Raw genomic sequence first — 11,902 nt, 5'->3', positions numbered from 1 at the left:
GAATACAGGTTTATTGACATGAGGAAGCATTATGAGTAGAAAGAATCCTGCGTTTGGAATCCGAGAACCTAGGTTCAAATCTTAACCCCGCATTGTGTGAATATGAGCAAGTGACTTTGACTTTCTGGGCCTCAATTTCCCCTTTTAAAAAATGAGGGAGAGCCAGGCATGGCAATGCACACCTGTAATTCCTGCCATAAAGAGAAGGTGAGGCTGCTGGATTGTTTGAGCTTGGGACTTCTGAGCTGCAGTGGGGATAATATCAACTGGGTGTCTATACTATGTCCATGCCACTATGGTGAGTCCTACAGAATTTAGAGGAGGGGGACGGGGACAAGGCTGCCTAAGGAGGGACAAATCTGTCCAGGTTGGAAGCAGAAACTTCAAAGTTTCTGGGCCAGTCAGCAGTCTGATTTGCCTTTCGAGGGGTCACTGTACTTCCAGCCTGGGTAAGATTGGGAGACCTAGCCAAAAAAAGGGGGAGGGGGCTCAGGGAGCAAGAGGAAGTTGAATTTAGATAAGATGTTAGAGATGGGAACAATTCCTGTTCAGGTATAGGTCAGACTAGATAATTATGAATTCCCTTCTAAAATGTTGAGAGTCTGACTCAACTCAATGCAAGTATTATCTACTACGAGGCGCCAGGCATTTTGCTAAGTGTTGAAGATACAGAGACAACATTGACATAGTCCCTGGCCATGAGGAGCCTACATTCTACTGTAGGGTTGGGGAACAAATAAATTATACATAGATATATGAACACAAAATATATACGTAACCCAGTACCACCCAAAGCCACTCACCAGGTTCAGTCCTTGGAGCCGATTCAAGAGTCTGTTTTTCTCTTGGGTTTGTTATATCCACAGAAGGAGTTTACAGTCTTCAGACAGAGCCAGTCAATAAACATTTATTATAGATAGAGCTTAGGTATAGCTCAGGTCTAGGCTTCCTTGAAGGTAGATAAAAGGAAGCCCCACCTCCCATACAAGTACTCATGGTGATAAATGTGAATCTTATCTGGAATAGCCTTTATGTCATTCCACAGAAAATTCAGAAAGTATCAAGTATTCATAGGAGCTCATAAGAAGACATAAAAAATATGCAAAGCATTCAAATAAAACACCCTCTCAGGAACAATCACATTTTGGGATTTCTGAGCAAGCAACTTGTTCCCATCAGGCCAGTATTGTCCAAATCACTCCCTCGCATTGGGGTGGGTGAGTGGATGAAGTGCCCGCAGTCCAAGTCCCTTCCCCAGGTCACAAGTGTCCTTCAATGCTCTTCTCGCCATGGTGGCCACATGATTGAGCCTCCTCCTCCTTTTTTGTTTTCCTTGAAGTTTTATTGATATCTTTTGTTTTCCCATCAGCCATTTTGGGATATGTCCTCTCCCCATCCTCCAACCAGTGAGCCATCCCATGTAACAAAGAAAAGCAGTTAAGCAAAACCAAGACAGCTGCATCTTCTAACATTTCACGCAACATTCATACCCACAGTATCCTAATCCAAGGAAATAGGAGAAAGGTATTTATGGCTTGTTCAATTCCACTTGATAAAGACTGAGTTGTTTAAGCTACCTATTTCTTATTATGTGTTTTTTATATTTTGGTAGGGCAATCACATTTTTTTTTTGTTAAAATTTTAATATCTCAATTTGATTGAAAGCCTACAAATTCTTTTCTGCAATCATTTAGCCACCGCTTTGCTTAGCTGCCAATCTCTTGTCTCTTTCTTCTCAGTTGTAAGGTGGACACCCTTTCCTCAGGGAAGAGAGATCCAAGGCTTATTATCTTTGCTAATAACAAAAATGTTTGAGAGTCTTGCATCTTTTACATGGACAACACCAAAAGAGCCAGGATGTTTCTCCCTGTTAGTGATCCCACCAATCTGACCCAAGGTAGCTCTACCCGTTGCCATACAGAGATTACCAGTATAAAAAATTTTTTTTTTTTTAAGGCAACTGGGATTAAGTGACAGTGTCAAGTGTTTGGTCTGAGGCTGGATTTGAACTCAGGTCCTCCTGACTTCTATCCACTGTGCCACCTAGTTGCCCCTAGTATCAAACTTGATAAAATCAGTGATCTTGCCAGCTTTTAAATCAATCTGAACGACATCATTCACTTTGATGAGAGGATCTGGATAACAGATAGTACAGGCATCATGGGTCACCAGATGGAGAATACCTTTTGTACCCACAAAGCTTTTTCTCACTTTGCACAATTTATATTTAGCCTCCTCATCTGTAATATGATGAACAGCAAAGTGTCCCTTTGTGTCATAAACCAGATGGAAATGTTTACCTGTCTTCTCAATGCTAATGACATCCATAAAGCCAGCAGGATGTGTAATATCGGTGCAGACCTTGCCATCAATCCTGCTGAATCACTGCATGCAGATCTTTACTCCATCTCCAATCAGGGCATGCTTGAGTCTGTTTCTCAGGAAGATGAGGAGCGGGAGACACTCTCTCAGCTTGTGGGGACCTGTGGATGGTCTTGGAGCAAAAACTCCTGTTAATTTAGCCAGTATCCTGTGCATGGGAGCTGCTATATGCTTCAGATACTTCTTGAGACCACAAGCCATGGTGCCGTCGTACCAGAGATAGAGTAGGAAATTGACTTGGCTGTGGAGTCAGAGGTTCTGTCTACTTCAGAGCTGTGTGCATTTGGCCACGTCACTTTACCAGCTGGGACAAGCCAGTCCCTCTTCCTCCTTTTCTAAGAGGGAACAGTGCTCAGGAAATCCCCTTCCCTCTCTCCAGAGGATGTCATTCTTGAACTCTCAAATTTGGGGTTGTTTCTGAAGCAACACCCCCTGCTCCCAGCCTCACACTGCCCAAGAAATCTCCCTTCTCTGAATAGAAGACTGGTCTGGATTCTAGGAAGTTGGGGTTCAGGAACATGGTCCATGGGTAAGTCACTTGGTCTCTCCCTCTGTTTCCTCAACTGTAAAATGGAGATAATAATAGTATGTACCTCCCAGGGTTCTTGAGATTTTTTAAAAAAGTGCTTAGCACAGTACATGGCACATAGTAAGCACTGTTTTCTTCCTTCCTTATTAACACTCATTACATGCAGAAGGAATTTTAATTTGGAGGGAGAACAGGAAAAGCCTTTTTCTAGTAAGAGTGGAGACAGATGGGAAAGGCCAGCACTCCTGGTGTGGGGGAGAGGCCATGTCAAAGCGAATAGAGAGTGAACTGTGGCTCTAAGGACCCACCTCAAGGCTATCCCAATCCCAAGGATGGGGTGGGGGGGACCCTGGATTTTTCCAATCGCAGCTCCACCATTAAACCAAGTATCACTGATTGGTAGCCCTGGTTCTCCCGTGCCAAATAGGGGTGGGGTGGCTGTTAAGGAGGGGCAAGGAGGACTATATCAGAATGAAAGACAAGGGATGCAGTGATGGCCAGATCGAAATGTTTTGTGAGAGTGCTCAACTCTTCAGTCTCTGGCTTCCAATAAATTTATCTTTGACCTTATTCTTCCCCTCCAGAACCTTGCCATGGTCTTCCTTAGGTTCCCTCATTGTACCCTACGCCTCTATTCCTTTTCATCCTCCATTGTCACAAACTCCACACCAAACCTCACCAAATGTTGGAACTGGAAGAGAATCTTACACTTATTTTACAGAGGAGGAAACTGAGTCCCAGAGGGATGAGGTGACCTAGATGAGTAAGTGGCATAGCTGAGACTTAAATACAGATCTTCCAGTTCTAAATTTAGAACTCTTTCCACAATATTATACTCTCCCCTCATCTCAACCAACCTGCAAAACTTCTCCATTAAAAACACAGTACAAAGCTCTAGAGGGTAAAAATAATAGCTCATATTTCTACAATACATAGTAGATGGAGAGTTGGTCTCACAGTCAGGAAGACCTGAGTTCAAGTCTCGCCATTGGTATATATTGTCTGTGTAATCTTGGCCAAGTTACTTAATTGCTTCAGCTTTCCAGGTGAGGGAGAGTAGCTTGAGCATGGGGGCCGACTTTTGGAAAGATAAAGAAATGGGAAGGGGCATGTCAAGTCCTAGGGGACAGGTAATGGGCCAGTTTGGCGGGCATATAGAGTGAATGAAGTGGGGGTGATGGTATATGAAATGAGTCTGGAAAGGTAAATTGGAACCAGATTGTAGGGTTTTTTTTTTTTAAATGAAACACTGAGGAATTTGTACTTTAATCTCAAGACAGGGAGTCAGTGAAAGGTGGTGTGTGTGTGTGTGTGTGTGTGTGTGTGTGTGTGTGACACCAGCTTTGTGAATTAAGAATATGATCTGGCAGTTTTGTAGAGAATGTATGGTAGACATAACAAATCTGAGATCTAGTATGAAACTGCTCTCCAGAGAGCTCTCCTGATGACTACCTGCTGGTTCAGGATTCCCTATCCTCCCAAATCTAATCAATTTTCTCACTCTGTTCTCTTCTAAGCTCACACTCTGATTTAACTAAAAAAAAATTCCTTGTAGTTTTCTTATTTCTCAACTTCTTAGCTTCTTGATGAGTTCCAACTAAGATTATCTCCAACTGAAATAATATCTATACAGTACTTAGCACAGTGCCTGGCACAGAGTAGGCACTTAATAAATGCTTATTCCTTTCCCTTCCCCTTTTTCTTTCTTAGGAAATGTCCTTGTCATGCTTCTTTTTCCCTTTTGGGGTATGTGGCATACAAAATGTTAGAGAGACATAGCTCCTGGGTAATTAATCATTTTTATTAATCATGCTAGCATTTAATTAACAAAAGGGGTCACTGACAGTCTCAAATACCGAAGACCTCTCATGGAACCCACTCTAGCTTATATGACCTTGGGAGAATGGGTGTTTCTGAGGGTGACAATCAACTCAGATTGGTTAATAATTAATGAGAAGAATGGATATTTATAATGAGAGGTGGTCTTATTCTAATGAGCGATTGGAGGACATGACTGATCAGTCAGTCTTGGACAAAAAAACTGATTTCTTATCCAGATTACCCCTGCCTACGGCAGTCTAGACAAAAAGGGGTCCACCTGTGCTCAGAACTGGTTGAGTGGAGTACAATGGACCAGAATTCACCTTACATTAAATTCTTTATAAGGTTCTCTAGTTGGGTGGAGGTAACAATTCCAAGATTTCATCTTTTCAACCACCCTATCCTTCAGAGAACTAAACTTTGACGTAATCTCTAAATGAGGAAGGGAAAAAATCCTGGATCTCCCCAATATTTGGTTATTTAATAATGATTTCTCTCAGGGTACATAGTGCTAGTCTGCCTACCAAATCCCCTTTCTCATTTTCCACCCTGTCCTGTTCATCCTCAGCCTGTCTCTGATCCAACATGAACGAGCATTTCTGAGTATCTGTGTTGACCCCCAACATACACAAGAACACTCTTTTGTGCAAGAAGGGGACCAACCCTTAGAATACACAGAGGATTGGGGAAGAGATGGTGGTTGGTTGGCTGCTGTCCCTCATTCTCAAAGAGGACCAAAATGACATCATTATGTTAGAGTCAAGTTACAAGTGTGTCCAACTATAGCTGATCAGACCAACATGATCTTGGAAGACTCTACCACAGATTGGGCACAAATAGTCCATGTGAACATTTTGGGGAAGACATATTCATTATTTGGATCACAAGATCTACAGCTATAAGAGACTTTAGCAAGTATCTAATTCCAGTGGAATAGAGGGCTTTTTGAATTGTGGAACTGGTATTGACTACAATCAAGAAGGCCAGGGTCCACATTCTTACTACGACATTAGCCGCCTGACCAGAGACAAATTATTTCCTCTGTCTAAGTCTCACAGTTCCCATCTGTACCTGTTCTAACCATGTCACAGGGTTGCTGTGACATTCAAATGAGAGGGCACATATAAAGAGCTATGCCAACTTTTTAAGAGTCTTATTATCTCCTCTAATGATTGGTTTCTCTTTCACAAGGTAGAAATGGTATCTCTCTCCAGAGCCTTGGTTTCTAGCATTGTTTCACTGGGAGAAGGGGGAAAAAAAAGTCTGAAATTTCTTGAGAAGTGGAGGAGCTCATTGTCTAAAGCCTTGTGGTCCTCTCCCTTACTGTATCTTATCGGTGGAAATCTTTCTTTCTCACATGTCACTGACTATTTATTGTTCTTTTCTGCCCACCCCATTTATTTAGCAGGATATGGAATTTGGAAAAATCATAAGACCTATCCATATGGGGTGAAGATGCATTAGACTTGTGTTTGGACAATTACCCAGAGTTAAAAATGAGGATGAAGATACCCAGGAATCAGCATTTCATTCTGATGGAAATTCTGCCTTCAGAGTCCACGTACCAGTACTGCTGTGAACTCTTCTATTTCTCCATGAAGCCCCTGCAATCAGTGGTATTAAGGATCTTCCAGCTCTACAACCCAGAACTGTGGGAGCAATACAAAAGGTGTAGGAATAGGGGGAGAAATTGGAAGGGGGGTGTCACAGGGATGATTAGAGAGGATAATGGGGACCGGGTACTTACGTTTTAGGGAAGCATTGGACTGGGCAATCTCTAATGATCCTTCCAACTCTGAGATTCTTTGACTCTGTGTAATAGGGGACGATGTTGGGGAAGACGGAGAGATAACATGCTTATGCAGTATCTCCCTTGCCTTGACCCCCTTAGGCAGAAGGCAATGATGACAGTTCACAAGGCTGTTTCTACCTCCCTGGAATATCATCTCTTTCATGAAACCACCATAAGACTCGAGCATCTGGCAGCCAATGGCCTGGACTCTAAATTAAGCAGATATGCTGGCATCTTGGGCTATGGAACCTACTTCTCCTTGCATGCTAAAACTGCCTCTTTGATGAACTTGGTTTATAACCCTGACTTTGGGCATGTCATAGTGCTAGCCAGAGTGCTGGTTGGAGAAAATACTGTTGGGAGACCAGGCCTTCAGGCTCCACCCTTTAAGCCAGATGGTCAGCAGTTTGAATTTTGTGTGAACAACACAGATAGGCCAACTCGTTTTGTCATATTCAAAGAAAAGTATAGCTTCCCCCACTTCATCATCTTGTACAAGCATTTCAGGGACTCAGTTCATTTAGTTTTCTGATTGGGAGAGGTGCTGGGGGAGTTAGTCATGCCACCCCACACCCATACACCCCCACCCCAGCCCCACCATCCCCACATACCACAAACTGCCCTGGCTTTTAGTCTTTTTTGGCTGTCATTTTGAAGCCAACCCCTGTTTGGAGTATTTTCCTTCATTCTCTACCTCATCATGTTCTTCCTTGATCATTTCTCTTCATTCTCTTTTCCTCTGTTGCTTCTGGTCTACTTTAGTCTCCAAGCAGGATCCAGTGTAGTTGGTAGGTAGTAAGTAGCCTGAGTCTGAATATTTTGTGTCACTCACAGACTCGACTCCATGATTAAATATTTCACATTAAAATGTTTTTTTAAATTGTTGACTCTCTATGGCCTCAGTTCCTAAGAAGACTTGATGTCTTGTCTTCTAGATGCTGTTGACTCTTTAACCCAGTTCAACAACATGCTTAGAGGGAGGACTGATCTTTTTTTTTTTTTCCCATTAAGGCTCAAAATCTGCTTTGTATCAAGTTTTGCCAGAGGCCTGATCTCCTCTCTTACTGAATCTTTGACTAATTTTCTCTTGAAAGAGAACAGAAGATCTTTCCCCCATTTGTCACATCTAGGTATACATTAATTAGACACCTAGTTTGTGTGTGGAACAAAGCATAGCTAGCAATAAGCATAAGTCTCTGTCCTCAAGAGGCTTATAGCTTAGTTATCACTGAAGAGTTACGAGGTTGGTTCACTCACTCGATGAATTTGAGTTCTTAATTTGTTAATGAGATATAACAAAAATGTTTATTTCCATAAAATTAAAACTGGGTAAAACTGGATACAGCCACTCTTGTCTTGTTCTGCTGTTAGAAATCAGTGAGTAGGACAAAGGCTAAGCTTTGCTTAGAGTGTGCATGCTTAATAAGCTCATGAATACTAACTTCTCCACTTCCAGGCAGGGCTAAGACGCCATTTTTTAAACATTCGATGTATGTAGAAGGAGGAAGGACATGTTAAGGAGCAGATGTGTAATAGGTGGGCTGGAAAGTTGTACACTCTGTAGTACTCAGCCAATGAGCAAACAGAGGAGGGACTTTGCAGTCAGGATTAGAAATAGTGAACTTTTGCTTTGGTAGATGTGTCTATTCAATAAGACATCGGCTTTTATAACTGCATAATAAACTGGGCTTTTAACTTCATCCCTGCTGAGTCCGAGTGAGTTATTTCTCACAGTTAACAAGGCTCTGTTTTATCTCATAGGCTCTCTCTACCTCTTCCTTTCCTTCTACAGTAAATAGTTTGTTCTCTGTTCCCAGCCTCCTTCCCTTCTGTTGCCTTAGGTAGAGGGGTAAGGGAAGGAGAAGAGAATAAACATTTATATAGCACCAACTATGTGCCAGGCACTGTACTAAGCACTTTTTACAAATATTATCTCATTTGATCCTCATGACAACCTTGTAAGGTAGGTGCTATTATTATCCCCTTTCCACAGTTGAGGAAACTGAGACAAACAGAGGTTAAAGTGGTATGCCTGGGGTCACAAACTAGCAAGTTTTTGAGGCTGGATTTGAATTGAGGTTTTCCTGACTCCAGGTCCACTGGTCTATCCACTGTACCACTAGCTGCCTTCAGTAGAGGAAGTAGCCACCAGCTCTGCCCTTAGCTCAGTAGTTGGTATTGAGGTGATTAGGGTGATAGTTGGTCTGAAAACTAGCCATTCTTATAGGCAGGGTCTCTTTCTCATTGTGTCCGGGCGTGATGAGATGCCCAGCCCAGGTGTCAATTCTGTGAACCTTCAGACTCTCCACTATTACTAACCCCATTCAACCAGTGTGGAGGAGAAACTGAGACAAGTAAAGGGGCCTTGTTCTCCCTTCCCTGTCTTCCTCCTCCTGAAACAGATTGCACCATGGGCTAGGACTGCTTCAGCAGAGCTAGGGCAGGAGTTTTCTCAACATGGTACAGGAAGAATGACGTGTCCACACAGCTGCACAAATGATCTTCCTAAGGCACAGGGGCTGAACCACACCATCCCCTTCCTCAGACAGTTTCTGTTACTTCCTGTTGCCTCTAGGGGAAAATACAAAGTCCTCAGTCAGCAGTTTAAAGAGCTCTATCTACCTTTCCAGCCTTTTATTACCCTGCTCCACACTCTCTGTTCTGGCCAAACAAACTTATTAATGATTTCATATCACGCCACCATGCATTCACACCAGCTCGTCTCCAGTACTTAGAATATACTCCCACTCTATTGCTCTGAAACTTAATTTTCCTTCAAAAATCAGCTCAGATGCCACCTTCTCTATGAAGCCTTGCCTGAATTCCCAGTTGTCAGTGTTCTTTCCTTCATAATATCATGCTGCATTTAATTAGGTAGATGTTGTATTATTCTCTAGCAGAATATGATGTCTTTGAGAGCAAGGATTCACCTCAAGTGCCTAAAACGATGCCACAATAGGTGACAGTAGCTGAATTTGTTTCTGAAGTGCCATTTCATCCTAGTGTCCAGGAAGTTCCCACAGTATGGGAGAGAGTTTGTGAAATGCCAGGAAGCTCTTTGTCTCTGGTGAGTGCCCAAAGGACAGGGGCCATTCCTACTGAACAGGGAGAATAGAGATTTGTAAGCCCTGCACCACACTGTTGAGGGAGCAACCTAAGTGTTTACAGCCTGACCACCCTCTAATGGTCGTAGGGGAGACTGCAGCCTTTGAACATGCTCCAGAGAAGAACTGAGGTGGTCACTGGGTTGGTGGTTTCAGGAGAATGCAGCCAGTGCACTGAATATATACTTCCTTGCTGGATAATTAATACAATACGCTATCATCTATATCTTATAAAAAACAATAGTTCAAGAGCCTCTGCTGTTATTTACTTTTTTCTAGTCAATCTTAAGACATAATTTTGTTTTCTTTTGAATGGTATTTGCTGAAACAGCATAATAGGGAAAATAGACATAAAATATTTCCCCCAATACCTGGGGCATAATCTCACAAACACGCTCATCATAAGCAGAAGGAATGGAGCCATCCGGAGAAAACGTGGCCAACACAGCTCACAAGGGAGGTGGGGGAATACACATAAGGGCAATATATCATGGGCCCCACTACCTGTAGAGTAGTATACGTGAAGGGGAGATGTGTAGATATGTGGATGGGTGAAGGTGCACACACTTGAAGAACAAGAGTGTCCGACTCATAGGTGGAGCAGCAATTTTTGCTATAAGGTCTCCAACGTTTTCTGGTGATGTAATAGTGCTACTCCTTTTGGTAATATTCCCTACTAGCCTAGCATGGACTGAACTTATGCCCCACCCAAGCCTGAGAAGGACACAATGTCTGCCCCACTTGGGTGGGGTCTAAACCAAAAAAAAAAAATTCAATCTCATTATCAGCAATGTCCTTCAAAAGACTGAACTTTTGAAATCAGGACTTTAGAATAAGGAGGGGTAATTCTGGAGCTCTCCAAATAATTGATTATTAATAATCATTTCTCTCAGTAAAGAAGTGAAAGAAGCATTCTGGGCATAGGGAACTGTATGAATAAAAGCACTAGACAGGAAGGAACAAGGAACATTTGGAGAATATAAGTTAATGAGTTTAACTGGTATATAAAGTATGTGGAGGAGAGTTATATTAGATAAAGTAGGCTAGCACCAGGTTGTTGTGGAGCTTGAATGCAATGAAAATGAATTCAAACTTTACTCTGGAGGAAATAAGTAGTCAATAAGTGTTGTGAGCAGAGGACTGACATGAATAGATCATACGAAAGATAAATCTGGAAGCAATAAGAAAGAAAAATTGAAGGTCAATAAGAGAAGAGGTGGAAAGACCATTTAAGAGACTGTTACAATGGTCCAAATGGGTAGTAATGAGGACTCATATCATAGAAACAGGGGGGACAGATGTGAGTGATGTTATAAAGGTGGATTTTTTCCTTTAGAGTGGCTGATACTCAGAAGATGCTGTTGGTGCCTCCTGTCAAGACACCCTGCCTCTGGCAGCTTTGGAAATGTTTGTTCCCAATTGCTTGGGCAGAAGTCATCAGCTATTTAAGGACTATTAGGCTGAATGTTTGAACAAACATTTTCACTCCTTCATATTCATGAAAATGTCTTCTCATGGTATATGGGACACAAACAGCCCATATTTTAGAAGTGTGTGTCTGTTGTTAAGAGAAACAGAGAAGACAAATAAGTTACTACCAGAGTACTTAATGACTGGAGAAGATATATGATAATAATTACCCACATTCCGAATCCCTGTTTCTTCTCACATATCTCCTTCACCCAGAATAGGCCTTTTTCTGTAAAGCAGTCATTATTAAGGGCATAAAGCTCTATCCAGTCTTAAATATTTTTTTTTCTGTTGTTCTCTTATAAAAATTTCCAAACAACCAAGTGATAAATATCACTATTGCTAACTTTGTATCTGACTTCAAGTTCATAAACATCAGGATTAATAAAGGATAGTAATGATGTCACAGCCAACTAAATGTAAAAGAATTTGAACTTTATGCTGATGAAAACAGTCAATAAAGATTTTTGAGCAGAGGACTGAAGTGAACAGATATCCTTGCTCCTAAACCAGGGAGAGAGGTCTCAGACTTCCTCAAAGTATAAAGACTCAGTTGTTTCTGTGAAGAAGCAACCAATAATCTGGCAGAAGACAGGGGGACTACGTTGGCATGGCTCACCCAATTGCTAAAAAGGACAAGCTTTTGCGATAGTAGTGCGTGATTGTGACACTTGTATCCAAGGTGAAATCTGAGATGATACAGCAACATTACCTCACCAGTGAGCGTTCCGCACTCTGCAATCCTGGACAGAAAAGGTGGTTGTCATTTTATTCTGCAATTAACCAGGAAGAGAGCTCATGTAA

General features: G+C 42.0%; 1 long non-coding RNA gene and 1 pseudogene across 1 annotated transcript; one reads left to right on the top strand and one right to left on the bottom strand.

Moving 5' to 3' along the window:
• Nucleotides 1-891: 891 nt before the first annotated feature.
• On the bottom strand, nucleotides 892-2,641 carry LOC110195948 (small ribosomal subunit protein eS4-like; annotated as a pseudogene).
• An 86-nt stretch (nucleotides 2,642-2,727) lies between these two features.
• LOC110195947 (uncharacterized) lies at nucleotides 2,728-8,224 on the top strand. Its single transcript, XR_013484499.1, has 2 exons — nucleotides 2,728-2,911; nucleotides 6,138-8,224. It is a non-coding gene; the product is annotated as an uncharacterized LOC110195947 (long non-coding RNA).
• The last annotated feature ends 3,678 nt before the right edge of the window (nucleotides 8,225-11,902 follow it).

Source organism: Phascolarctos cinereus, unplaced genomic scaffold (genome assembly GCF_003287225.1).
Source record: "Phascolarctos cinereus isolate Bilbo 61053 unplaced genomic scaffold, phaCin_HiC Scaffold_1;HRSCAF=81, whole genome shotgun sequence".
NCBI lineage: Eukaryota > Metazoa > Chordata > Mammalia > Diprotodontia > Phascolarctidae > Phascolarctos > Phascolarctos cinereus.
The sequence above is the reverse complement of the archived record's forward strand: the minus strand, read 5'-3'. Positions and strand labels throughout refer to the sequence as shown.